Source organism: Perna viridis, chromosome 3, assembly GCF_037379345.1.
Source record: "Perna viridis isolate PV_CMFRI_1.1 ecotype Kerala chromosome 3, ASM3737934v1, whole genome shotgun sequence".
Lineage (NCBI taxonomy): Eukaryota > Metazoa > Mollusca > Bivalvia > Mytilida > Mytilidae > Perna > Perna viridis.
This window is the reverse complement of record NC_142447.1, coordinates 37,515,206-37,527,436: the sequence shown is the minus strand read 5'-3', so window position 1 is coordinate 37,527,436 and position 12,231 is coordinate 37,515,206. Positions and strand designations below refer to the sequence as shown.

Sequence of the window (12,231 nt, the reverse complement as noted above, 5' to 3'; positions counted from 1 at the left end):
TATCCATTGATAACAACTTAAGTTAGTTCCAATACCCCTAAGACATTCATACCATTCAGATTTTCCAATCTATTCTAAAGTTTAAGTATTAACACAAAATTTATTCAAAACAAAATATGTCAAGAAACAGAAAAGTATCATACACTGTGAAGGTATTAATTTTTTCATATTTTGTCAAGGGAACATATCTGCGGGTATCAATTTTTGTGATTATCAAAAAATGTTTAGCATTACATAGTGTTAAAAACTAATTTTGCAGGTACTTTTTTTCACGGTTTTCTATCCACCATGAAAATAGCGAAAATTAGTACGTTAACAGTAAATGTTTGCAAGATATAAAATGGATAACTCACTGACTGGAGTCAATGGCAAAAAGAAAAGTTACAAGAAAAATGTCAATAGCAAAAATAAAAATAGTTTGTATACAGTGGCATAAACTAATAATCATTCCCTGAAAGTTTTAAAAAATCATCTGACAGTTTTGGAGAATTATTGATACAAAGGAAAGACATCCTGATCACTATCTACCACTCAGCAGTGAGGGTATCAATTAAGATAGCCATTTTTGCCAGTTTTATAAATCTTAAAAGATTATTTCAGCAGTACAAAAATACAGATACATATTACCTTTATATAAGGAAATATAATATGTTTGGGATTAGTTTAAAACATAATCCAAGGAATCAATATTTTGTAAACTTTTGTAAACAATACCCATCATTCATGAAAAGCATGTATCACTAAGGATTAAATAATCGAACTGCTGCCTTTTTATAACAAAACCAAAAAATTTACCCCCAAAAGAGAAATATACCCTTAACAATGGGAGCCAGGTAATTTTTTAATAAGTATACATCTATATAACTACAGATATAAAAATATAAAAAAAACTTGCCAGGCCCCTATGTCATAAATATTTTACTTGAAATAATAACTAGTCATACCTCAGAAATAACAGTTAATCCTTATAACATAACTTCTTTATCCTTTACAGCTCAAATTACATTTGCTTTCCAATATAAAATATTTCCAGTGTGACAAAATGTAGCCACTTATTTACTTGAGTTTTTTAGTTGCTATGTATCAGTTTGATGTTGTTATATACATGAAAAACTAATTTCACAGAAAATTTTCCTCCAATTTTATCCTCCTAATTATTGCTACAGTAATTTCTCATTTACCTATCTACCTCAATCAATACTAAGAACGTCCTTCGTTAACAGTGTCCATAATGACGATTCCGCTATTTTCCTATTTTATTGCTGGATGGAAACATCCTGTCTTTTTAAATCAATAATAGACACCAGAAAACTGGCAGAATTAAAATAGAATTTTTATTCTCAACAGATCCACAACACTATTTTCAATAATTTCATAGAATGTCAAGCAGTAAGCTATCATTTACATTTAAATGGAATCCAGATTCCTTTAGTAATGCGACCACGGTACGATAAAGTCACGTCATGACAGACTCAGCAACAGTGAAACAAACAATGACAATATTTCATGACATAATAAACATTTTTAACCTCCAAACCTCCAAACATGCAGAATTGCAAACACACAAGCTTATACCATACAAATATGGATTTCTTTAATCCTAAAGAGTTTAGTTATTGTCACCAATGAAAGTAATAATCCAAATACCTACTTACAAGGTATTGGTCAATAATAGTCTGAAGACCATAGAAATGAACCAATCAATATTCAATTAATGTAGAACTTATTATACAATTCAGACAATGGTTAAAACATTATTTAACAGAATATTGAAAGTTAACAACCAAGGAACAACACAGGAGGGCATTTCTTATCAATTACATAAACAATGACAAAATTAAATATTTGTATAACAAAAGAACATGCTGAGGGTTAGTTTCAACATAAACAAAAATGAAACAGATTTTTTGAACATCTAAATGTATACATTATAAAACTGTGAAATAATGTGATTGCTAAATACAATGTTAAATTAAATGACCTTTGTGAGCAACTTAGGTCAATAGAAAAGTGTAAAAAAATATATTGATAACAGTTTCTCATATTATTCAATTATCTTTGACAGTTATTCTTTCTCTGACTACATTTATGTCTTTTATCTTTATTTCATGTCATGATTTCATATCAATTCCTCATAAATGAGAATGAGATCTTGAAAGCCATGGAAAACCAAGAAAAATATGTCAATCATTTCTATGACAAAATGTTAAAAAGAATAAGTCTTTGATATTGATCTGGCTGAAAAAAAAATCCAAAAGCTCACTTTGGATACCCTATTCTTCCCCCACCAAAAATCATACATTAATTTAAAATCACAGCCCCCCCCCAACATCAAGAAAAATTAGTCTGTGATTTTAAATTAAAATAAAATATGCCTTTAGGATTATTATCATACCATAGTAATAACTTACAGTTTTTGTTTAAATGTCAACTGACTATTCCTTTTGTTCTCATTTAAAAAGTCAAAAGAATTTTACCCCAACCTATATACTGACTATAAAATTACAAAATGTTATACATGTATTATGTCCCTTTCTCTGGTCTTAAAGCACTCATTGACAGTGGGGAATTTGTATTACACTATAACAGAACATATTAGAATTAAATCTACAAGCTTTAATCCTGTTATTCAAATATTAAACATTAAAGCATTAAAATAGTGTATAAGATTAAAAGAATTATCAATTTAAAGGTTCACAGAACATGAGGACACATGAACTAGCTTTTGGACTGAATATGGAAATCTCTGTTATCAGGAGTTGGAACATCAGAGCACTAATGTTTTTTTTTCATTGCAAATTGTGACAAAATTTATACTAAACATATTGCCCTATTTAAACAAGGGATACATATGTCTCTGCAACTTTTAAATATCAGTCTATGTAAGAACTAGGTAGTGGGGTAACACAGTATGAAAAACCATAATTCGATAGTATAAAAGATTTTGTACTTTATCAAAAAAATTTGTCAAACATGAAATCAATGTCATCATGATCTGAAATTGTGTTGTAATTACACATACACGGACCTATATAAAGCTTGTGTCATAATGTCTAGTGGCAGTGATAGGTGGGTGCAGAGAAAAGTGTGAATTGTAACAAACCATAAGATAGAAAACATTGTTGTGCTAGATTTACTCCAACTTGCTTAATATAATGAAAAATGACAAAACTTCCCACAAAACAGGAAGTTGATATCAAAATACTAACGAAATTTACTTACAATATATGCCTCACTTATGTATAGCCACATGCCAAATTTTAAATCAATCCATCTATCAGAGGTAGGGATAAACTTGGGAAAGACAGGTGGACAAGATGAGACCAATGCACGAACAGCTCTCCATATAAAATTTACCCCCCTAAAGCAGATAGTAGGCATGTTTACTCTTTAACGCTTTGTTTCCCAAAAGTTTATCACAAGCCCACAAACTTAAGGTTTTGTACAGCTAGTGGACAGAGAAAAGTATAAAATAATAAACCCATCAAGTAACTAGTGTAAAAATAAATTTGATCTGATGTATTGATAATGACCCACAGTGTGTTATGATTTTAATAGAAACTTTGGAATCTTGTATAGTTTCATTAATATCCACCAAGTTGTTATCAAGTTTCTATGGATAATTACAACAATGTCAACAGTGTAAAGTGTGTGTGGTTGAATCTAGAAATCTGATTCTGTTTCACCCAAGTCGAGATTTGCATAGTTTCTCAACTCTCTATAATAAAATTAGACTTTAACTTGCTCAGTGAAGGTCATATGCTTACAGAAATGATACTAGAAGGAGAATCTATATATCCAATGACTGAGAACACAGAAGGGTACTTTAGAAGAGTGATCATGTTTTGACTTGATCTATAATATTACAAATCCATTACATTAATAAAAAACTGTTACATAAAATTACATAACCTAAAATGATTAAATAACATTACATTTGTTTAAGAGTATTCAAGGTAACCAATGTTATAGTGGTAATCAAAAATCAAGAATGTAATCCAGGGACAAAGACCAGACATACACAACAAAGAACATAAAGTAACTAAAATCATACATACAAAGTAACAAAAGCAAATGAGCAACTCGGACTCCACTAAAAACTGGGAGCATGGACCAGGTGCACCGGTAGGGTAAGCGTCCTCTGCTTAAATTATGGAATTATAATCAACCAAACTCAAAACAATGTGCTGGATTCAAAACTTTATTGTTTGTCAAAGTCTTTTTTGTAATCATAATAATATCATCTTTTTAAAATTATTTAGAATGAAACAACAAATGCATAAATACTGTAGAGAAAAAATGGTGTGGGCTACGTACATTGTTCTTGAACCCCAGGGAATATCTATACTTTCTAAACATACTGGACCCTATATGAAGTCTTGGACCAACACAGACTGGGTTTCACTGAGATAATTCTATTCGTCTTGCACTGGACCTGGGTCCATAATGTTACCCACAGGAGTTCCAGACTTTCTCCACCCTATTTGATTACCAGCATGTTTTAAAATTGATTATTTTGAAGCATTCATTTCCTGTTTAATTAAGTCACATTAATGCACTTGTCTACAATTAAGTATTCTATAGCTAACATAAAGCTTACTTATTTCCACAAAACAAAGAATAAATGCCAGTAAACAGGAAATGCTAGATAGGTAGTATTATATTGGTCTTTCTCATGCTAAAGGTAGCTGTTAAGTGGATTCTTGTTTCTGAATGTCATTAAGATACAAATTAGGTTTAGCCAAAATAACCATGAAAAGTTCACCTTTTTGACTTCAAAAATACATTTTTGTAGATGTAACTGCTGAGAGAAAATAGTACGGTACCTATTGGCACTCTAAAAAAAATAATCACCTAGACTAAAATTTATAATTATTTTGAGTTAAATGATTTAAAAGGACAATATAAAATAGCAAAGAATAACTAAAATTTCATAAAGGTGTAATGTATAAGAAACATGCACATTCTAAATTTTCAAAGGACTAGATACTCAATTATTCTAGCACAAAGGTGTATGTACTAATCTACTATGCAAATAAAAAATAAATGTGCATTATCAGGCCCATTCACAGGTGAAGACAACAGAATATCCCATATGATATTATTTCAATGCATGGAAAGAACATTCTGTACATACAACATTAAATCAAACGGAACTACTCTGCCATTTCGCTACACTAAAAAATGAACTTTGATGCAGAAAGGAGAATTTCTTCTAGTAAAATTTGCTGGCACTGTAGTCATACACGACTTAAAGTAGTTCTATCCATCAGGGGGTGGGGGGGGGGGGGGGTTAAAAAAATTGGTTAGATATCACTACAATTAAATACAATTACAATAACTCTGCCAAGAAATTTGGTGCAAAGGGAGAAGCTAGGAAAAAATGTAATGGTAAAAATTTCAACCAGTAAAACTTTGGTTTTAGAACTGGATCAGTCAAATTCCAGACAGATTTTTTCACCTAGTACCGCTGAGGTTTTCTTTTACGTAACTAGAAAGGCTGAGGAGTTCCGACTGAACATTACGTATCACCAAAGTTGTATCTAACAGCAGAATGTCTGTATGTAACAAATTTTGACCAAACAAAGACTGAATTTTAGATGATTATAAATATTATCTTAAGATTTAAAAGTTTTCAAAGTTTAAAGTAAAGTATTGTAAATGGAAGACAATCTGCCTTTTAAAAGATGGCTTGTCACTATAATAATCTTTAATATTAAGTTTTTAGTTATAGAAAGAGAAAAACTTACTATATGATTGATAGACCCATAGTATTATGCCCTAGAGTCGGCAGTTTAACATACAGACAAATTTGTAATGTAATTTGATTCAACCCTAACTATTGTGATGTCATAGACGTCAAGGTAGGTATGTGTGACATATTAATCTGCAGGGGATCCTTGAGTTTAAAGATAGTAACTGTCACATAATCCTTTGTTTGTTTTAAATCAGCATTTTGTCCCAAAATATGGTGGATTTGCGTAAGAGGGGTTATAGTATAAAGCTAAACAAATTATATTTTAGTAATATTTGTCTTTTAAAATTTCAATGTGAAATGAAATTGGTTAACCAAGTACAAGATTTAATTGATTTTAAAATTAAAAACCAATTTTTGAACCCAACCATACAAAAAGAGGATTTAAAACATTGAGCTGATATTATTGAATGTTTTCAGGTCAGTCAGCTGTGAGACGAAACATGCTTTATATAATCATATACATGACATACACAGAGATATCATTAACATGGAGACAGAATTTTGAATGGTTATAAACACTGAACCCAAATGACCTGCAAAGCATGTTGTTTATGAATATAACTATGAATTTTAAATTTCCGAGTACCATTTTGGCAACAGGTGGTTAAGGAATAAAATTCAGGAACAAATAACAAATTTGAAATGTGAACTAATATTCCACTCTCTAAAAGGCAGTTTTGACCAACTCTTTAAAGTGTAGAGGCTACAAAACCAGTGGTCTAGAGGCTATGAGATGTTTTATTCCAAAAAGCTCTGAAGTATATGACACAAAATTATGTGTTTTTGTACTAGCATAACTGTAATACAACAGACATATTTTCAATATTGCTCATTTCTCTTAACACCATAGGGTAGCAAAGTTGGCATCAAATACCTGTAGTAATTTTTTTTTAGATAGTCATTCGTTTAGGTGCCATGGCCAGAAATTGGGCACAAATGTGAGCTCTGACAAATAGTCAAATAAAGCCAATTACAGAAAATATCACCTTATTATATATATTTAGATTAAAATATAACTTTTTTGCTTATGTATTATTTGTTTGTTTAAACCCTATATCGTCTACCCTACTGGTATATCACACCTCTAGACCTATATCACATCCTAGACCTATATCGCATACCCTATATTACATCCTAAACCTACATTGCATACATGATATCGCATCCTAGACCTATATCGCATACCCTATATCACATACCCTATATTACATCCTAGACCTATATCGCATACCCTACCGGGTATATCACATCCTAGACCTATATCACATACCCTATATTACATCCTAGACCTATATCGCATACCCTATATCACATCCTAGACCTATATCGCATACCCTATATCACAACCTAGACCTTTATCGCATACCCTATATCACATCCTAGACCTACATCGCATACCCTATATCACATCCTAAACCTATATCGCATATCTGATATCGCATCCTAGACCTATATCGCATACCCTATATCACATCCTAAACCTATATTGCATACATGATATCGCATCCTAGACCTATATCGCATACCCTATATCACATCCTAGACCTATATCGCATACCTTATATCGCATCCTAGACCTATATCACATACCCTATATTACATCCTAGACCTATATCGCATACCCTATATCACATCCTAAACCTATATTGCATATCTGATATCGCATCCTAGACCTGTATCACATCCTAAACCTATATTGCATACATGATATCGCATCCTAGACCTATATCGCATACCCTATATCACATCCTAGACCTATATCGCATACCCTAACAGGTATATAACATCCTAGACCTATATCTCATACCTTATATCGCATCCTGGACCTATACCACATACCCTATATTACATCCTAGATCTATATCGCATACCCTGTATCACATCCTAGACCTATATCGCATACCCTATATCACATCCTAGACCTATATCGCATACCCTATATCACATGCTAGACCTATATCGCATACTTGGTATTGCACCCATTTACACATCGTAATTAAATTACATTAAAATATATGATATAATGAACAGAACTTGTTAAAATCTGTATCACATGTATCATCCCTTGACCTATGTCACCCCACGGCCGGAGGCCCTTAGGGTGATATAAAAGTATTGGGTTGATACAGCATGTGATACAGATTTGAAATGTAATATTCAGTATATAGAAGTTTATAACCTACCATGTAATACGCTAAATATCATAAGATTTATTTCGTTAAGTACATGTTTCTTTCTATCATTTATAGTTTTCAAAGCAAATATAAGTAAATCCTCACTTTTGAGATATCAAAGGGATCAATAACTCCTTTGTTGAGTTACCATAGGACCTAATGAAGACTTCTGAAGACCTCGTTATAAGGATCATTTAAGCAATTAAGTTTTTCTTTCTATCTATTATGGTTTGCAAATGTGGCTAAATTATGCTAAAAGGTTGAATTTTAGCCTTAAAAGGAAAATAATCCAATTAGTTGTTGAATAACTTGGTCCTAATTTGCACTTTAGTAGGCCTTGTAGTAAGGATCCTTTCAGCTATCTATGGTTTTCAAGAAAGGAGGCAAAAAAACCCTAAAATTTCATACAACTTCAACCCAACAGACTTTAGTAGACAGAAGGCGACATTCATTTCCTGAAATTTTTTTATGACTTTGGAAATAAAAGAACAAAGTGAGTAACTTCACACTGAAAATTGAGCCAGTCAAAGGTTGGAGATTTTCATAAATTTATAAAAACGGTTTGACCACCTTGATGGGAGCAGTTTCACAAAAAAAGATGTTTCTGTAGTGCATCTCAGGAAATTAAGTGTGAAAAGCATATCTCCTACACAATTTGAAGGATCAAACTTCATTGTGAATATAGATGTACATACTTAATAAATACTAAATTTCACATAAGTCTGCTTGGTACCTTGCAACGAAAAGATATTCATTATACTCAGTTCAAAGGGGTATTACTCCCACAAAATTTAAAGGATCACAATTTCTTTGTATTACAAACAACTACATTTTGCGTCCTTACTACATACCAAGTTTCGTGAATTTCTGTTCAGCAGTTCAAGAGGAGTTGCAATGACAAAAGAATATGGACACACTGGGATATCAAGAACATTAAACCGTCAGGAACTTCCTAGGATATATTACATGAAAAGGATAGTGACTTCAGTATTCTAAAAATAGCATTCATAGCCAATTTTATACTTGGTAAGAAAAAATGCAATAAGTTTAAAGTAGATATCCCCAAGGACACAAAAATACTTAATGGTTTCAGAAAAAGATGCTTAAAAGAAAAGTTAACGAAGACAGGTAAAAATTATGATGAATTCAAAGTTATTAAAATAAATATAAGATATAAAGTAAATCATGCATCTATACTGCATGATTCTTCAGAAAAGGTTTATTTCACAGCATGTTTATAGATGATCATTACACAATAAATGAACTGCATAGCACCTAAAATGCTTTGAAGTAGAGGCATAAGAGAAGAGCAGTGCTATAAAATTGGAAGGTCCTCTCCATAGATTAAGAATTTCTTCTGCACCTCGAAGCACAATTTTTGGAGTGTTGACATCAGACTATTGCAAGGAACAATAAGCTTTGATAGTTTCCAGAAAATGTTGTCTTAAATAACATTACAGTAATGTAACCCTTAAAGAACTTGTTTACCGACTCAAAAAAGATTAAGATCAATCTAGCCATATAGAAAATTTCTAGATAATCATAGATTAAATCTATATCAGAGTTCTAATATCAAATTAATAAAGATAAGGGCAGTGGTTCGTAAAAAGTCACGTCATGGAGAAATCAAGACAACGTCAATGTTTGGACCTGTGTACCTTCAATATATATATGATATCATTGAGATGGAAATCATTTCCTTATATCCATCTTAAAGCATTAATTTGACCTTAATGCCAAAGTTCCAGGTCAAAGGTCACCAATCATGGTACACACCACATTGCCTTAAAGTGATTCACCCTCATGACAAATGTCAAAACCTTTGCTTGAGTAATGAGATTTGAAATTTATTACAGAAGTATAAAACTAATCACACTAGGACATATCTTAGTCTTTGTGATGAAATCATTATAATAGTGCTTTGACAGCAAACCTAACAATAAAGCTTCTGATGTATCTAATTAGAACCATTTGAAAACATACTAGTAGTAAGAATGACCAAAAAAAATTGTTTGTATTCACAAAAGTTCATATGTACCTAACTATGTCAAAAACAAATAAGTTCTATATACAATAAATATGACGTTTTTTAGGCTAAGTGAATATTTTCAATTAGAAAATATGCCAGTTAATACTGTCCAAGCTCTTAGATCTGTTTTTGTGCAAGGTAAAATAAGTTTAAAACAGATTAATTAGAAAGCTACTAATAACATAATTGTTTCTTTTTCTGACGCAAATGGTATAATTTTGCTTTTTACCCTTTGACCTTAAAGACGCCCTTCCATGGAAACGCAAGTCACTTGATAGAAATTCCAAATAGACCAAATTTAGTGGCATTCGAAAAAAAACTGTATCAGAAATTTATATTGCGTGCCATGTGTTATTTCCTGAATGAGATAAAGAAAATTATAAGTAAGAAGAACAAATTCTAATGTCGGCCATTTTTTTTTTAAAGATAGTACTTGTTTGCTTACACCCACAGTAATATTGCATTAAAGGATCAAGCTTCAGTTGAAAATCTTTATAATCTTAGGGTAGTATACAATGTATTTTAAACAATCTTCTTAAGTAGAGTCTTTAATAAAATCAGGCAGGAGGTGATCCAAGCTTGTCAAAAACCTACAAAATTCATCTTTGTTTTACATTCACTTCTGGATTACATTCTTTTGATTACCGCTATGGCCTTGGTTCCCTTGATTACTCTTTAATATATTAAAAACAGTTGCAGACCACAAAACAAGTCTAAGTGGTTTGTTTGGTGACATTTTTCAGGAAAAACAATGAAAGTTCATACCCCACCTATACAGGAACTTGACAACAAAAATCAACCAAAATCTCTTACAACAAATGCACCAGCTATGTAAATTAAAAAAATGCATCCATTGGGAGCCAAGGTTTCTGTGATGAAATTTTCTCCTATCATACCACACAGTGAAAAATGCCCATGATACACGGAGTTGATATTGGACAGCACCCAAAATATTCCTTATCTATATGAAGTCACACACCAAATTAAAAATAAATCCATCTATTGGGAGCCACATAATTGACACAAAATTTTAACAGAATGACAGGAATTCTGAAGGACAAGGTGATTCCAATATACTTGTTGAGTGGAGGTTTAATTATGTAAGTTGTGTATGAAATTAGCACTTTGAAAGAATTATGTTCTTTATTTGGGAGATGAATATATGATTTTCTAAAAAAAAAAAAAAAATGGATCTGAATACAAAAAGGACTATCCTTATGTGAAAAATACACCAAGCGCAGACTGAAAAAATATGCGTTTGTTTGGTGGGTTTACCACATGTAGTGTCTGAAATTTATGTGGATTGGTACTTAATACTTTCAGACAAAATAAGATTTCCATCTAATAATTAGTTTTTATATCTATTCCATAGAAGCTTAAATACAGAGAAATTAAATGATGTAAACAAATTAATGAGAACTGCAAAGTACCAAAAAAACAAAACAAACAAACAAAAACACTGATCATTTGCAGCCAGGGATCATTAACCCAAGAGAGATACTGTAAACTGACTCGTTTTTTGCTGATACCATGTATTTATTTTGAGGTTACAGTAAATCAATTCAATTTCACCAATTTTTATTTTCATGACTTGAGACCTGTCAAACATCTATTTCAAAATAGAGTGACTTATTCACTGCAATTTGTTTCTGTGATATTATGTTACTAGTGAAATTAGGGAAAATAAATCCCTTGCGAAAGTAAGGTGGTTTACAGCATAAAGCTGTGTTTGAAAGTTGTGATGTTTCAAAGTATGAATTATGATTTTTGCCTTTACCACTATGACAATAGAACATATAAGGTCATGCCAAAATTACATATATCATAAAATATAAAGATAGGATGAGTTAAACAAACTGTCTTGTAATTTTGTAAGTTTTCATTTGTCCTAAATTACGCACCAGCATATATAAAATTCAGACTAAATTTTAAAATAATAAAAAATAAAAGTTCTTACCATGATGGGGATTTAGAGTTCTGAGCATATATCCGATAAAAGAGTTCAAGATCCTTGAGTGTTAAATGATATTCTATTTGGGAAAGATTTATTTATATTTAATCCTCAATATAATTTTGTAATTACAATTGAGCTCCAGTGAACCTTGAACCCCTGTCTACACTTCAGCCATAAACCATGATACATATATCACCTTAAATAGATAGATATATACAGTTTAATTGTCTATTTGTCAATATTAGTCTACTCTTTAGAACTGCACAGGCCTCATAATGCTTCATTTATTAAATCTAGCGGACATTTATCTGAAAAT

The 12,231-nt window shown here is 31.4% G+C and overlaps 1 protein-coding gene across 15 annotated transcripts in view; it reads right to left on the bottom strand.

Moving 5' to 3' along the window:
* LOC148622125 (sodium/potassium/calcium exchanger 2-like) overlaps window positions 1–12,231 on the bottom strand; it is an 80,656-nt gene that overhangs the window by 26,646 nt on the left and 41,779 nt on the right. Inside the window, exon 1 of one of the 15 annotated variants that reach the window (XM_088571717.1) lies at window positions 12,112–12,134. The exons of 8 other annotated variants lie outside the window; for them this stretch is intronic. The gene's annotated coding sequence lies outside the window, so the exon portion shown is untranslated. 6 more of the 15 variants (XM_088571715.1, XM_088571708.1, XM_088571714.1 and 3 more) reach the window with 6 other exon arrangements.